Here is a 17,021-nt window from a genome sequence, read left to right as displayed (position 1 = left end):
TCCCTGTGCCCTCTAGTAAGTCTGGCTAAGAGTTTATCTATCTTGTTGATCTTCTCAAAAACCGGCTCCTCATTTGGTTGATTCTTAGAATAGTTCTTTTTGTTTCCCCTTGGTTGATTTTGCCCCTAAGTTTGATTATTTTCTGCCGTATACTCCTCTTGGGTGAATTTGCTACCTTTTGTTCTAGTGCTTTTAGGTGTGTTGTCAAGCTGCTAGTTTGTGCTTTCCTAGTTTCTTTTTTGAGGCACTTAGAGCTATGAGTTTTCCTCTTAGAAATGCTTTCATTGTGTCCCATAACTTTGGGTATGTTGTGGCTTCATTTTCATTAAACTCTAAAAAGTACTTAATTTCTTCCTTTATTCCTTCCTCGACCAAGGTAACATTGAGGAGAGTGTTGTTTAGTTTCCAGGTGAATGTTGGCTTTCTATTATTTATGTTATTATTGAAGATCAGCCTTAGTCCATGGTGATCTGATAGGATGCATGGTACAATTTCAATGTTTTTGTATCTGTTGAGGCCTGTTTTGTGACAAATTATATGGTCAGTTTTGGAGAAGGTACCATAAGGTGCTGAGAAGAAGGTATATCCCTGTGTTTTAGGATAAAATGTTCTGTAGATATATATTAGATCCATTTGTTCCATAATTTCTGTTAGTTTTACTGTGTCCCTGTTTAGTTTTCGTTTCCATGATCTGTCCATTGATGAAAGTGGAGTGTTGAAGTCTCCCACTATTATTGTGTGAGGTGCACTGTGTGCTTTGAGCTTTACTAAAGTTTCTTTAATGAATATGGCTGCCTTTGCATTTGGAGCATAGATATTCAGAATTCAGAGATCATCTTGAAAGATTTTAACTTTAATGAGTATGAAGTGTCCCTTCTTGTCTTTTTTGATGACTTTGGGTTGGAAGTCGATTTTTTTAGAAATTAGAATAGCTACTCCAGCTTGTTTCTTCAGACCATTTGCTTGGAAACTTGTTTTCCAGCCTTTTATTCTTAGGTAGTGTCTGTCTTTTTCCCTGAGATGGGTTTCCTGTAAGCAGCAGAATGTTGGGTCCTGTTTCTGCAGCCAGTCTGTTAGTCTATGTCTTTTTATTGGGGAATTGAGTCCATTGATATCAAGAGATATTAAGTAAAAGTAATTGCTGCTTCCGTATTTTTTTTGTTGTTATAGTTGGCATTCTGTTCTTGTGGCTGTCTTCTTTCAAGTTTGTTGAAGGATTACTTTCTTGCTTTTTCTAGGATGTGGTTTCTGTCCTTGTATTTTTTTTTCTGTTATTATCCTTTGAAGGACTGGATTTGTGGAAAGATAGTGTGTGAATTTGGTTTTGTTGTGGAATACTTTTGTTTCTCCATCTATGGTAATTGAGAGTTTGGCTGGGTATAGGAGCCTGGGCTGGCATTTGTGTTCTCTTACTGTATGTATAATATCTTTCCAGAATCTTCTGGCTTTCATAGTCTCTGTTGAAAAATCTGGTGTAATTCTGATAGGCCTGCCTTTATATGTTACTTCACCCTTTTCCCTTACTGCTTTTAGTATTCTATCTTTATTTAGTGCATTTGTTGTTCTGATTATTATGTGTTGGGAGGAATTTCTTTTATGGTCCAGTCTATTTGGAGTCCTGTAGGCTTCTTATATGTTCATGGGCATCTCTTTCTTTAGGTTTAGGAAGTTTTCTTCTATAATTTTGTTGAAGATATTTGCTGGCCCTTCAAGTTGAAAAATCTTCATTCTCATCTACTCCTATTATCCGTAAGGTTGGTCTTCTCATTGTGTCCTGGATTTCCTGGATGTTTTGAGTTAGGATCTTTTTGCATTTTGCATTTTCTTTTCTTTTCTTTTCTTTTTTTTTATTAGACATTTTCCTCATTTACATGCATTTTACATTTTCTTTGATTGTTGTGCCGATGTTCTCTATGGAATCTTCTGCACCTGAGATTCTCTCTTCCATCTCTTGTATTCTGTTGCTGATGCTCACATCTATGGTTCCATATTTCTTTCCCAGGGTTTCTATCTCCAGCGTTGTCTCACTTTGGGTTTTCTTAATTATGTATCCTTCCCTTTTTAGGTCTAGTATGGTTTTGTTCATTTCCATCACCTGTTTGGATGTGTTTTCCTGTTTTTCTTTAAGGACTTCTACCTGTTTGGTTGTGTTTTCCTGTTTTTCTTTAAGGACTTGTGTCTCTTTAGCAGTGTTCTCCTGTATTTCTTTAAGTGAGTTTTTAATGTCCTTCTTGATGTCCTCTACCATTATCATGTGATATGCTTTTAAATCAGGGTCTAGCTTTTCGGGTGTGTTGTGGTGCCCAGGAGTGGCTGAGGTGGGAGTGCTGGGTTCTGATGATGGTGAGTGGTCTTGGTTTCTGTTAGTAAGATTCTTTTTTTTTTTTTTTTTAAACAAGTGGATGCCATTTTTTTAAGATTTATTTATTTATTATATGTAAGTACACTGTAGCTGTCTTCAGACACTCTTATATGTGCCTTTCGCCATCTGGTAATCTCTGGGAGTTAGTTGTTATAGTTGTATCTGGTTAGAGCTTGTTCCTTTTCTGATTCTTTTAGCCTCTATCAGCAGACCTGGGAGACTAGCTCTCTCCTGAGTTTCAGTGGTTAGAGCACTCTCTGCAGGCAAGCTCTCCTCTTGCAGGGAAGGTGCACAGATATCTGGCAGTCAGACCTGCCTCCAGGCAGAAGATGAAGGCCCGAAACTTAGCCTGTCCCAGAAGCTGTTAGCTTCTGTAGTCCACACTCTCACCTGTGCAGACTAGTCTCGTTGGGGTCCAGGAACAAAGATGGCTCCCCCAGATGCTGGGGCAAAGCCCTTCCGGGCGGGGCAGACACCTCTCCTCTGGCAGGGAAGGTGCCCGGATGTCTGCATCCGCAAACTGGGTCTGCCTCAGATGCTCTGTGGCTTCTGCCTGTCCCAGAAGCTGTTAGCTTCTGTAGTCCACACTCTCACCTGCACAGACTAGACTGGGCGGGATCTGGGAACCAAGATGACTCCCCCAGATCCCAAAGGATTTTAAGATTATAAACTATGGTTTCTCCCTCCCTCAGGATGAATGAGGCTGTCAGCCACCTGGACAAAACCCCCAGCAGGACAGCTGTCTATCCTGTCTGAGGTCATGCAGTAAAGGTGGAAGGAATTACCAGGGCCCTGATGAGACTTGTACCTCAGCAGCCCTTCCTCAATGTAGATGTGTAGGGACCCTCACTTAATTGACTCCTTCCTGTCTCTTAGCCTGCTCTAGATTGCCACCTATCTAACCTATTGCTTTTTACTTTCAGACCCCATGGACATTGTCCTTGTGTTTGCTATGCCCATTTCTAATTCCTTTCCATTCTTCCCCTTCCCTTGGCATCATGCCTTACATGTGTGAGTCACTACAACCTGCTAAATTCATTTGTCTGTGAGAGGAAGACCCTGCAAAAAGGATTCCCTGTTCTCTGGTACCATACTGACTGCCTAATTCTTTATATTATGTGTAATGACTATATTCCTCCTTCACCATGTAGGCCTTGTTTGTAACATGCCACATTTTTTATTAGATATTTTTTCTTTATTTACATTTCAAATGTTATCCCCTTTCCTATTTTCCCCTCTGAAAACCCCCTATCCTCCCCCACTTCACCCTGCTCCCCAACCCACCCACTCCTACTTCCTGGCCCTGGCCTTCCCCAATACTGGGGCATAGAACCTTCACAGGACCAAGGGCCTTTCCTTCCATTGATAACTGACTAGGCCATCCTCAGCTACATATGCAGCTAGAGCCATGAGTCTCTCAATGTGAGGTGGCTTACATTATTATGTCTGTCTGTGTCCCTAGCTGTTGAATTCTGCAGGTGATTTTTCCCCCCTGGTGTGAATTGTTATCTGTAACTTACATGTAATTGTTAATGAGTGTGGGTATGAATGTGGGGGGCTTTGATAGCTTCCACATTCTAACACTTCAGAAATTAACTAGAAGAATCCAGTGTAGGGTTTAAAGTGCTAGTCTGCACAGGCAGCAAAAGGCTGAAAAGCAGGAAGCATAGAGTGCAAACAGCAGAACTCTATGTGCCTGGCTGCTGAGACAAATATTTTCTCCAAGTGGTTTCCCCCATAAAGCTACAAATAAAGCAGACATGAAATATTTACTGTATCAGTGCTCAGTTGGAAGCAGGAAGAGAATTCTGAAAAAAAAAGAAAGAAAAGCCGATAATCTCTGTGATTTATAATTAAATTGCCATGAGCTACCTACTTGTTCCTTTCTTTGTTAATCTATCTGTTCTTCGGAGACTAATAATCACTGGCAATTTGACAATTGAATCGTGCTCCTGTTAAACATTTTATCTAAAGTAAAATTATAAAATGATTAGTTTGCTAAACACCAGAATATGAGACCATGTCCAAATATCTATGTTCTAAGATCCCAACCAGCAGTAGTGAATCTTACAACATCAAAGAGTGTGCTTTTGCAGTGGCTGTGCCTCACTGTACTGCTGACACACAGAAAAAAAAATCTGTATTTTACATAGCAGTGCTGAAGAAAAACCTTTTATAATTTAACAATTCTCATCAGTTTTTATTTTTAATGTGCTCTGAAAGGTCACTTGTGCTCCTGGAACCAGCCCTATACCCATGCACAAACTGATACAGTAAGCAGACTCAAATGCATTTGAAAAATAATATATGACACCAGGCAGAAGAATGTATTGGGTATGGGAGGAACAGGAGAGAATGAAGCAAGGTTATATTTGTTTAAAACACATTATATCCATGTTTTAAATTCTCAAACAATAAATTTTAAAAATGTGAGCAACTATGATATCTGATTATTAACATGATTATTATAATTAATATTAATATGAAAATAGGATGAATTAGAATTATCAAAAACATACAATTAAACATAAACATAAAGTTATAAACATAGCATGGGTTAGATTTTAATATCAAATTTCTCTAACCCTTTTCATATCAGTTGCTATGTATTTAGAGCTATTAATCTGGCAGGATTTTTTTTTCTCTTATAGAAACTATAAATTAGGTTTTGTTTCCTACTCAATGAGACATAGAACTATAGCTACCAAATACACAGAACAATGGAGGGCACTGTAGTGTTCTTTTCATGCTGATACATCAGCATGTTACAACTTACTTTCTTGTTTTACTCATGTTTGTATTTGTTTAGCCGGCATCTTTCATCTTCTTGCATCTTGATTTCAATGCCACCCAATGAAAGAAGGGATGAAAGCAGAGAAAGACTACATCTTCCTTCAACACATCTGATCATTCATTCTATCATCACAATTTATCAAGGCATTGCCTGTGTTTTTCTACTTGGTGACTATGGTCAAGCCTCACTGGGTCTGAAGTCCTTTACTGGGCATTATAATTCTACTCATATTACTCTAGTTATATTAAAATTAAATTAGATATTTTTGGAAATAATTCCAGACTTGAAAGCCTTTGAGCAAAATTAAATACAATAAAACACAAATGTGCCCCCTTGGTGATCTGAACAGGAGCGGCTTCCATAGGCTCATGTATTTGAAGAATTGGTTCTCAGTTGGTGGAACTGTTTGGGGAGGATCAGGTGTGACTTGGTTGGAGGAGGTGTGTCACTGGGGTGGACTTTGAGGTTTCAAATGCCCATGCTATTCCTTATTTTGCTCTGCCTCATGATTACCACCACCCTTTCCCCTTAGATTTAGAATGCGTTGTTGACTCTGACATGACTCCACCTCCACCAAACTGCAAAGGGACAGTTTTCTGATTACAATCACTCCTCATTTGCTTGACATTTGGAACACTTCTTAATCTATTTAGTACTGATGTCAGCCTATAAAGTGATAACTCAGTAAGTCTAGTGGAATAACAGGTAGTTCCAATTGTAAAGATCTTAAAATGTCTCCCTTCCTTTTTCTTCCTCCATACTCTCCTTTATACTTGCCCTTCTTATCTTTCCAAATTGTGGCCCCCTTTTCTTAAGTGTTGTTAAATATACTTAACTACATGAGTACAACCTGATCACTCTGTACAGTGTTACTTGTATGTGTATGATGTCAGTACAGACAATTTGTTATTGGATAATGAATGTGGTCTTCTCTGGAGAAGAAAAATTCTCCTGCTCTTATCCTTGCTTAGTCACCTGTAGTTCTCTGTCTAGGATGAGGCCTCATTGGCTTCCCCTTGTCTGCTTTATCATGTCTTTTGTTATCTCTGTTTAGCTCATGTTTAGACAGTCGCATTGGTGAGACTTCATGGGTGTAGCTTCTGATATCTCTAGCAGACACCATCTCACAGAAAACCCCATTCCTTTACCTCTTACAATTTTTTAACCCCTATTTTGAAATAATCCCTGAGTCATGGCAACAGTAGTTATATTGTAGTAGCTATATCAGTTAGGACTGAGCTCCACAACTCTTTATTGTATTGGTTGTTTTTTCCTATAATGGTGCTTTTCTCTTGCAATGAGAAGTTTTCTTAATAAGAGGTAAGACCTGCTCTTATCCATGTGTATGAAGACAAATAGTTAGCTCATAAGATTATGCCGGTTTAGTAAAGTGACAGTCGTAGGCTCTCTTCCAAGATTCATGGCTTCACTAACTTAGGGTAGTTGGATAGGTTTCCAGGAACAGGTACAATGTCCCTCTTGTTAAGCAGGCCTTAAGTCCAATTACAGAGCTCTTGGTTAGTGTATTCCTCTACTCTACCCATTGGGTTAGCATTCCATGCTGGTAATTATGGTTCCTAGGTGTCACAGCTGAGTAGGACTCTTGGTTGTTCCCTCCTTTGAAAGATAGTGGCACTCCTTCCAGTCCAAGATTAACCAGATTTCCATTTAATCACACATTCAATAGAACATGATTGCTTTTGACTTTCTGGGCCTGAGTTATTCTGTTCACTACCATGTTTCCTGTAACATACACTTGTCAGCCAACTTTATGACTTGATTTTTCTTTGCTGCTGAGTATTATTCAATTGTTTACATGTGCTATATATATTTCCATATTTATTAATCTACCGATGGACATCTAGCTTGATTCCATTACATCACTATTGAGAATGGAGATGCGATGAACATGGATATGAAAGTGACTCGTTATGATACACAGTAGGTTAGGTACGGACTGAGACTTGGAGTAACCAGGTCCTATGACAACTGTATTTGTGTCGCTTAAAGAGCCTGAAGACTGATTTTAATGCCCATCCGCAATAAACACAGATCCTCCTTGTAGCACATTCAGAGCACTGTTGGTTTTCCTCTATAATTCCTGATGATGGCTATTCTGCAGCTGTGAGATATAATCTTAAATTAGTTTTCAGCTTGCATTTACCTGGTGCTTAAAGCTGTTGAGCACCTTTTAAAATGTTTCCAAGCTGCTTGCGTACTTCTAGGAACTTGCCATTCACTTCCATTGCCTATTTCTATTGGGCTGTTTACCTTCTTGCTGTTTAGGGGTTTTTTTTTAGCTCTCTGTACCATCTGGAAAGTAATCCTCCATTGAGTGAATACCTGGAAGATTTTTTTTCCTGTTCTTTGGGCTGCCTATTAGTTTCTTTCACATTTCTTTGGCCTCTTGCTTTCATGAGATCCTATTTATTGATTGTTGAGATTATTTCCTTTTCTGCATTATCAGGGTCTTATTCAGAAAGCTCTTCCCTGTGCTTATCAATTGAAGAATACTCCTTATGTTCCCTCTAGCAATTTCAGGGTCTGATTTTATATTGAAATCCTTGATCCAATTGTAATTGAGCTTTGTCCATAGTGAGACATACAGGCCTACTTTCATTTTTCTCCATGTTGAAATCCACTTGTCCCAGCAGCAATTTATTTTACTCTGTTCTTAAAGTGTCTTTACTATTTGAGAATTTCACAAATTCTCACAATGTGTCTTGATGGGATACACCACACACACACACTCCCTTTTGCTGCAATTCTTCTCCATTCCTCCTCACTATTTCTTCCCCAGTTTATGGATTTCCATTTAAAATGTCTTGGTCCACTCAGTGCTACCTGTGTGTGCATATGTGTAGAACATCAATTAGAACATGAGTAGCCCCTGGGAGGACACCTTCCCAAAGAAAACTTGCTCTTCTCCCAGCAGCCAGCACCTACCAATAACTCCTCAGCTACAGTTTAGAGTGTGTAATTGCTTTCTCAATCCATGTGGGGCTGTTATTTGATTTGATCTTGCATAGTCTTGTGTATGCAGTCACATATGTGTTCATATGTGTGCAGTTTTCTCCTGTGTCCAGAAAATGCAATTTCACTGGCTCTGACTCTTTTTGGTCTTTCTACTCCCTCTTCTGCAATCATTTCTGAGCCTTGAGAGGACACAGTGTGATATACATGTCCCTTTTAGGGATGGACACTCTACTCCACAGCCTCATACTCTCTGCATGTTGAACCATCATCAATCTTTTTGTTAAGCGTCATACAATGTAAAAAGAATCTTCTCTGATAGGGGCCGAGGAAGGTACTAACCTATGGGTATACGTATACATCATTAGGAGTTGCTTTCATAGTTATATCCATTTAACGGGATAATATAATAATTGTTGCTTCTCCTCCAGGGCTAATACCTACCCAACCATGGCTCCTCTGCACTGATGATGGTAACAGGTGTGAATTTCATCTTACAGATTGGGCCTTAAATCCAATCCCTAAGTGGTTGGTCACTTCCATGACTTCCATGCTACTCATGTCCCAATTTCACAAGTGGACATGACTTTAGCAAGCCATTTGCTATTGTGGCTTGCTGGATTGATTCATGGTCACTCTTCTCCCATTGTAGCATCCATAGCACCTTCTAGCAGTGTGGAAGCTAACCAGTAAGGAGGGATGATGCTTCGGCATTGGTAGCAGCTTTCTCTGTGTGACTTGGGCATGTGTTTTCTTTAGCCATGGGGTCTCATCATCAAGTTCTGAAGTATAACTAAGAGCAATATTAATAGCTTGTAATGTTTGTGTGGTTTTAGGGAATTAATTAATGTAGAACGGTTACATTTGTTGGGTTGTTTGTTTGTTTGTTTGTTTGGGCAGCGGTGACAATTGATCCCAAGGTCCCAAGCATGCTAGGCAAATGCTCTATCACTGAACTATACCCTCTACCCCAGTTCTTAATTTTTAAAATCTCCACCACCTGATCTTTCCCCTCGACCTTCTTCTGTCTTTCCTGTCAGCATCTGACCTCTTCCTGTCAGAATTAAACTTCCCTCGGATTTCAGTCCTACTCCACCTCCTTCTATGAATCTTCTAGTAAAGGCGTACGATGCTAGAAATGCTCGTCGTAATCTTCGGGGTTTTTTGTTTGTTTGTTTCAGGTAAAAACTATTCAGTGTTTTCTTTTTTTTTTTAATTTTTTTATTACGTATTTTACATTTCCAATGCTATCCCAAAAGTCCCCCATACCCTCCCCCCCCCCACTCCCTTACCCATCCATCTTCGTTTTCATTGGTGTTATTTCTCGTGTTATATAATTATCTGACCACGTTCTCACATCTCAAAAACAAGTAGAGCTGACTTTATTTTCGTGGAGTTGTTTAACCTTAGTGGAATGGTCTCACCTTAACTATGTTTTAGTCATATTTTATTTCTTCAGAGAATGTAATTCTTCTATTGAAACATCAGGTTGCATTTTCCCCCCGAAAACACTCGACTAGAATTTTTTTTTTCTGTAGCATAAAGACTTTTTTTTAGAATTTATGAATGATTACAAATTTTGATGGTTGTGTAGTCACTCAGTTGCTCTCTCCATGCAAGACTTTTAGGAACTACCTTTTAAAATTATCTTTCATTTTTTTTTACAGTCCAGTCACTATCTTCCTCCTGGTTCCCCCTCTGACAATTTTATCTAATGTGTTGGCTTACTTTCTGATTTTTATTTATTTACTTTATTTATAGCCTGTAATTTATAGTAGTATAGCCTACTATAAACTGTGCTGCTTGGCCCCTCCTCTCTCTCTTGCTTCTCTTGCTTTCTCTCTAGCCCTCTTGCTCCCTCTCTCCCCCTCCCTTCTCCCCTCTCTCTATGTGGCCATGGCCACCCTCTGTCTCTTTACTCTTCTCTCTCTCTCTGCTTTTCTACATTAAAGCTCTAATACCATGGACCAGCTCTGCTCACTGAGACCCACAGTGCTGCAGCAATGGAACAGGCTTCCCTCTAACCTCCCAAGAGAGGCCTTCCTGTGCTCCAGCCACAGCCTCCAGCCAACCTGCTGAGCTAGCTACCTGAGCTAGCCAGACTCCCTGGTCCCCGAGGTAAAACCTGCTAGAGCTCTCCCACTACTCTCCCTTCAGCCCCCGGGCCCAGAGTTCACCCGAGGGTCTGTTCTCAGCTCTTCTGAGACATAGTGGTCTGGGATGTCCAAGAGTGCGACCCTGTCATCCCTAGCCCTGTGCAGCCCAGGGACCCCAAAACCGGCTCTTCTTGTACCCAGCAGTCTGTGGTGTCCGAGAGTTAGAGCCTAGACTGCACCTCCCCGCCCGCCCCCGGCTAGTGGGGTTCTGTGGCCTGTGAGGCCTGACACCCATTCTATGCCAGTTCCATGGGGTCCTTTCTGCAGCAGCTCCCCAAGCTCTTGTTGGACGCAGATCTCTCCCACCCCTTTATTTCCCCACGCGCGGCACCCGACAGAGCCTGCTGGATTAGAATTCATATTCAGCTACAAGCTCTAGGCCTCTTCTTCTGAATCTATTGTACATAAATTTATACTAGAGAACAACAGAACCAAACTAGTCTAGCCTGCTTCTCTCTCTCTCTCTCTCTCTCTCTCTCTCTCTCTCTCTCTCTCTCTCTCTCTCTCTCTCTCTTGTTTGTTTTGTTTGTTTGTTTGTTTGTTTTGAGACAGGGTTTCTCTGTGTAGCCCTGGCAGTCCTGGAACTCACTCTGTAGACCAGGCTGGCCTCAAACTCAGAAATCCACCTGCCTCTGCTTCCCGAGTGCTGGGATTAAAGGCATATGCTACCACGCCCGGCTTCGCCTGCTTCTTTCAACTTCCATTTTTTTCTTTTTGTTTCTATTTTTTTTTTTAACTTTCAACTTACTTCCCATTTCAGAACAATCTTCCTGCTGCTATGTGTTCTCTCTCTTGACACAAGCAGACCCCCAGGAGGCTCATCCCTTTGAAGCCCATCTGCCCCTTTCTTTCCATGAGAGTTTCACAAGTTCCTTCTCTGGATAACTTGGGTGAACTTAATTGCATAGCACAATGAAAGTGGCATGAGGAAACAGGAGTTTGTGTCTACCCCGTTACTGCTGTGGGTAACAGAATCCTGTAGACCTAGGTTACTCTTCTCTAAATGAGCAAACGGGCTGAAATAAACACTAGGCTTCTCCACTCTAGTAACATTTAAAGTTCACATTGAGAGTTGGTTATCATAGTAACATGTCCATTTCTTATGAAAATCCTATGAAAGTACTTATTACATTATGATCTAGGCCTAAAACCCCTCAAGGCTAAGTTAAATTATTCTCACTCTATAAATTATTCTTGTTTTTCTATTAGGTGTTTTCTTCATTTACATTTCAAATGCGATCATCCCCTTTCCTAGTTTCCTCTCCAAAAAAATCCCTATCTTCTTCCCCCTCCCCCTGTTCCCCAACCCATCCACTTACACATCTTGGCTCTGGTATTCCCCTATCCTGGGGCATAGAATCTTCACAAGACCAAGCGCCACTCGACTCGTGGATGGCTGACTAGGCCATCCTCTGCTACATATGCAGCTAGAGACAAGGGCTCTGGGGTGTACTGGTTAGTTCATATTGTTGTTCCTCCTATAGGGCTGCAGACCCCTTCAGCTCCGTGCGTACTTTCTCTAGCTCCTTCATTGGGGGCCCTGTGTTCCATCCAATAGATGACTGTGAGCATCCACTTCTGTATTTGCCAGACACTGGCATAGCCTCGCAGGAGACAGCTATATCAGGGTCCTGTCAGCAAAATCTTGTTGGTATATCCAATAGTGTCTGGGTTTGGTGGTTGTTTATGGGATGGATCCCTGGGTGGGACAGTCTCTGGATGGTCCTTCCTTTAGTCTCAGCTCTGAACTTTGTCTCTGTAATTCCTTCCATGGGTAATTTGTTCCCCCTTCTAAGAAGGATCAAAGTATCCACACTTTGGTCTTCCTTATTCTTGAGTTTCATGTGGTTTACAAATTGTATCTTGGGTATTCTGAGCTTCTGGGCTAATATCTACTTATCAGTGAGTGCATATCGTGTTTATTCTTTTGTGATTGGGTTACCTCACTTAGGATGATATCCTCCAGATCCTTCCATTTGTCTAAGAATTTCATAAATTCATTGTTTTTTATTGCTGAGTAATAAGTACTCCACTGTGTAAATGTACCACATTTTCTGTATCCATTCCTCTGTTGAGGGACATCTGGGTTCTTTCCAGCTTCTGGTTATTATAAATAAGGCTACAATGAACATAGTGGAGCATGTGTCCTTATTACATGTTGTAACATATTCTGGATATATGCCCAAGAGAGGTATTGCTGGATCCTCCAGTAGCACTATGTCCAATTTTTTGAGGAACCACCAAACTGATTTCCAGAGTGGTTGTACCAGCTTGCAATCCCACCAACAATGGAGGAGTGTTCCTTTTTCTCCACATCCTCACCAGCATCTGCTGTCACCTGAATTTTTGATCTTAGTCATTCAGACTCCTGTGAGGTGGAATCTCAGGGTTGTTTTGATTTGCATTTCCTTGATGATTAAGGATGTTGAACATTTTTTCAGGTGCTTCTCAGCCATTTGATATTCCTCAGTTGAGAATGCTTTGTTTAGCTCTGTACCCCATTTTTAATAGGGCTATTTGGTTCTCTGCAGTCCAACTTATTGAGTTCTTAATATATATTGGATATTAGCCCCTTATCTGATTTAGGATTGATAAAGAACTTTTCCCAATATGTTGATTGCCTTTTTGTCTTATTGACAATGTCTTTTGCCTTACAGAAACTTTGCAATTTTATGAGGTCCCATTTATTGATTCTCGATCTTACAGTACAGGCCATTGATGTTCTGTTTAGAAATGTTTCCCCTGTGCCCATATCTTCTAGGCTCTTCCACACTTTCTCCTCTATAAGTTTCAGTGTTTCTGGTTTTATGTGGAGTTAGACTTGAGCTTTGTACAAGGAGATAAGAATGGGTTAATATGAAATACAAATAATCTAAGTTTTCATTATGGAGTGATAAAACCTCATGACTTTAATATTTCCATTATAGAGTTTTCTTATGAGACAGCAGAATTACCAGTTTAGTTATTTCAAATTCTGTAACTACTTCACCAAGTACACTGCCTTAGTTTGAAAAGTTAATAGATTTGGGAGATTTCATCCATCCTGAACTCTATAGGATTCCCTGGTGCCCTGTGTATCTCCCTTCTTCCAGATGATTCTAAAAGCAATGGTCATTGTGAGGGATCTCACACACATCCCTGTTTAGATAAAACCATGGTGGTACAGATAGGCTCATCACATTCCTAGAGTCCTTTAAAGATATTTGTCCAAGATAAGATTTAGAATTACTTTTTATATAGTACCATTTTCCTGCCGTTTAAAGACATAGAGTTATTTTCACACAATAGGTAAGGTAATAGTCCTCCAATTAGATATTTCACAGATAGTTCTCACTTAGGAAAACCAATCAATGGCTTCTACTGGTAGGCAACAGTGAGCATTTTGCTTATACTATCTCAATTTCAGTGCTGAAATACCGAAAATTTGTATTCAGGAATATAGTCTAAAACACTGCTTCCAGAAAATTATATTTCATAAAGGAAAAAAAGGATAACCACGGAAAGAAAACCGCATCATGCTGTCTCCCTCCATTGCTACTGTGTTTAAAGCACTTACACAGCATCAGAATTTTGAGGGTGTTCAGACTTTCAAAAAACATTACACAAATATTCTCCCAAATTGGCTACACACTGAGCAAGTTCAGTGACTGCCCAGAACTTGAATGGATCTTTGAAATTGTCAATTACAGCTCAGCTTTAAGGCTGCTGGTCAGTAACAGCGATGAGCCAACTTTGTTGTTTCTGTTATTCGGAGCTTTGTGTTAGGAAAGCCGGTACTCAGGTTGCCATCTATAACTAATGAATCCTGAAACACCCAAGGATTTGTTTTGCTGGTCTCATTTTATTCATATATTACTTTAGTTGGAAAAAATTCAACTCACTATGTAACTATAGCAAATATATATACATATATATATATATATATATATATATATATATATATATATATATATATATGCAATGCATTTTAAGAGCTTTTCTCAAACATTCAGCTTCCACCAGAAACAATAGCATTCAAAACTTACACGGGCTCTTTGGAAAGCATTAAAGATTCATTAGAATTCACTGCAAGGGACACTGTGGGCATACATGCTCATTTGGATTTGTTCTTCACACTTTAAAAGCATTTCAGCCTTTGACACAATCAAACGCCCCTTCATGTTAAAAGTCTTCGAGTGATCAGGGATACAAAGTGCATTCCTAAAGATCATAAAGGCAATATTCAGCAAACCAATAGCCAACATCAAATTTATTGGAAAGAAACTTAAAGCAATTCTACTAAAATCAGGACAAGACAAAGCTCTCTACTCTCTCCCTATCTATTCAATATAGTGCTTGAAGTTCTAGAGAGAGCAATCATACAACTAAAGGAGATCAAGGGGGTACAAATTGGAAAGAAAGTATACACAAAATGTATCACTATTTGTGGATGATAAGATAGTACATATAAGCCACTCCAAAAATTCTACCAGAGAACTCCTTCAGTTGATAAACAACTTCAGTAATGTAGTTGGATACAAAATTAACTCAAAGAAATCAATTGTCATCCTTTATATACATGGTAAACAGGCTGAGAAAGAAATTAGGGCAAAACACCCCTCAAATTAACTACAAATAATATAAAATATCTTGGTATAACTCTAACCAAGCAAGGGAAATACCTGTATGACAAGAATTTCAAGTCTTTCAAGAAAGAAAATGAAGAAGCTATCAGGAGATGGAAAGATCTCCCATGCTCATGGATAAGTAGGATTAACATAGTGAAAATGGCCATCTTACCAAAAGCAATTCCCCTTCAAAATTCTAGTACAATTCTTTACAGACCTAAAAAGAACAATTCTCAACTTCTTGTGTTTCTAGCTGCATATGAATCAGAAGATGGCCTAGTCGGCCATCAGTGGAAAGAGAGGCCCATTGGCCGTGCAAACTTTATATGCCTCAGTACAGGGGAACACCAGGGCCAAGAAGTGGGAGTGGGTGGGTGGGTGGGGGAGTGGGTGGGGGACTTTTGGGATAGCATTGGAAATGTAAATGAAATAAATAACCAATAAAAATGTGAAAAAAAGATAAGAAAAAAATAATAGAATTTCTGGAGTTATTACCATTCCTGATTTTAAGTTACACTACAGAGCAATAGTAGTAAAAACTGGATGGTATTGGTATAAAAACAAACAGGTTGATGAATGGAATCCATTTGAAGACCCCCAAAATAAACACCCATACCAAAGTTACTTGGTTTTTGACAAAGAAGCCCAAAGCATACAGTGGAGAAAAAAAGAAAGTATCTTCAATAAATTATGCTGATTTAACTAGATTTCTGAGTGTATAAGAATGCAAACAGATCCATATTTATCATGCTGTCTAAAACTCAAGTCCAAGTGGATCAAAGACCTCAACATAAAAGCAGATATAGAAGAGAAAGTGGAGAATAACCTTGAATATACCGGCACAGGAGACAACTTCCTGAACAGAACACAAACAGGCACCAAGATTAACAATTTATAAATGGGTCCTCATGAAACTGAACATCTGTAAGGCAAAGGACAGTGTCCATAGGACAAAACTACAGCCTACAGATTAGGAAAGGATCTTCACCAACTCTTCAAGAAGTTAGACACCCATAAACCAAATAACCCAATTAAAAATTGGGTACAGAGCTAAACAGAGAATTCTCAACAGAGGAATCTCAAAGACTGAGAAGCACTGAAAGAAATGTCCTTATTTATCAGGGAAATGAAAATCAAATTGACCCTGAGATTCTACCTTATACCCATCAGAAAGGATAAGATCAAAAACTCAATGGGTAGCCCAGACTGGCAAGGATGTGGAGAAAAAAAAAACACCCCTTCATTACTGGTGGGATTGCAAACTTGTACAACCACTCTGGAAATCAATCTGAAGGTTCTCAGAAAATTGGGAATAATTTTACCTTAAGGTCCAGCTATACTACTCCTCAGCATATACCCAATAGATGCTCCACCAAGCCCCAAGGACAAGTGTTCCACTGTGTTCATAGCAACTTTTTTTTTCTTTTTTCTTTTTTTTTGGTAAAACTGGAAACAACCCAGATGTCTCTCAACCAAGAAATGGATAAAGAAAATGTGGTTCATTTACACAATGTAATACTACTCAGCATTAAAAACAAGGACATTATGAATTTTGCAGGCAAATGGATGGAACTAGAAAATATCCTGAGTGAGGTTACCCAGACCCAAAAGGATATGCATGGTATGTACTCACTTATAAGTGGATATTAGCCATAAACTTTAAGATAGCCATGCTAAATCTACAGACTCAAAGAAGCAAAGTAACAAGGAAGGTGTAAGGGAGGAAGCTTGCATCACACTAAGCAGATGAAACAACATAGTCTTTGGAGGTGGATGGATGGAGGGAACTGAGTGAGAGAGAAGATGGGGAGGAGAAGTGGGAATCAGTTGTTGGAGAGAGGGCCAGGAAAGTGAATAGAAATGGGGGCCGTAAGGGGGCCATCTCTAGGACATTCCAGAGACCTGGGATGGGGTAGACTCCAAGCAGTCTGTGAGGGTGACACTAGCTGAGAGTCGTAGCAGTGATGAATACAGAGCCTGAAATGGCCACCTCCTGTAATCAGGCAGGACTCCCAGTAGAAGGAGGGAAAGACATCCACCTACCCACAAAACCGTTGACCCAAAATGTGTCCTGCTTACAAGAACAAGAAGTGCAGAGACAAAGGTGAAGCAGGGTCTGAGGGAATGGC

The sequence above is a fragment of the Mus caroli genome, unplaced genomic scaffold (genome assembly GCF_978045245.1).
Source record: "Mus caroli unplaced genomic scaffold, Mus_caroli_1 scaffold_18, whole genome shotgun sequence".
NCBI lineage: Eukaryota > Metazoa > Chordata > Mammalia > Rodentia > Muridae > Mus > Mus caroli.
This window is presented reverse-complemented; position numbering follows the sequence as displayed.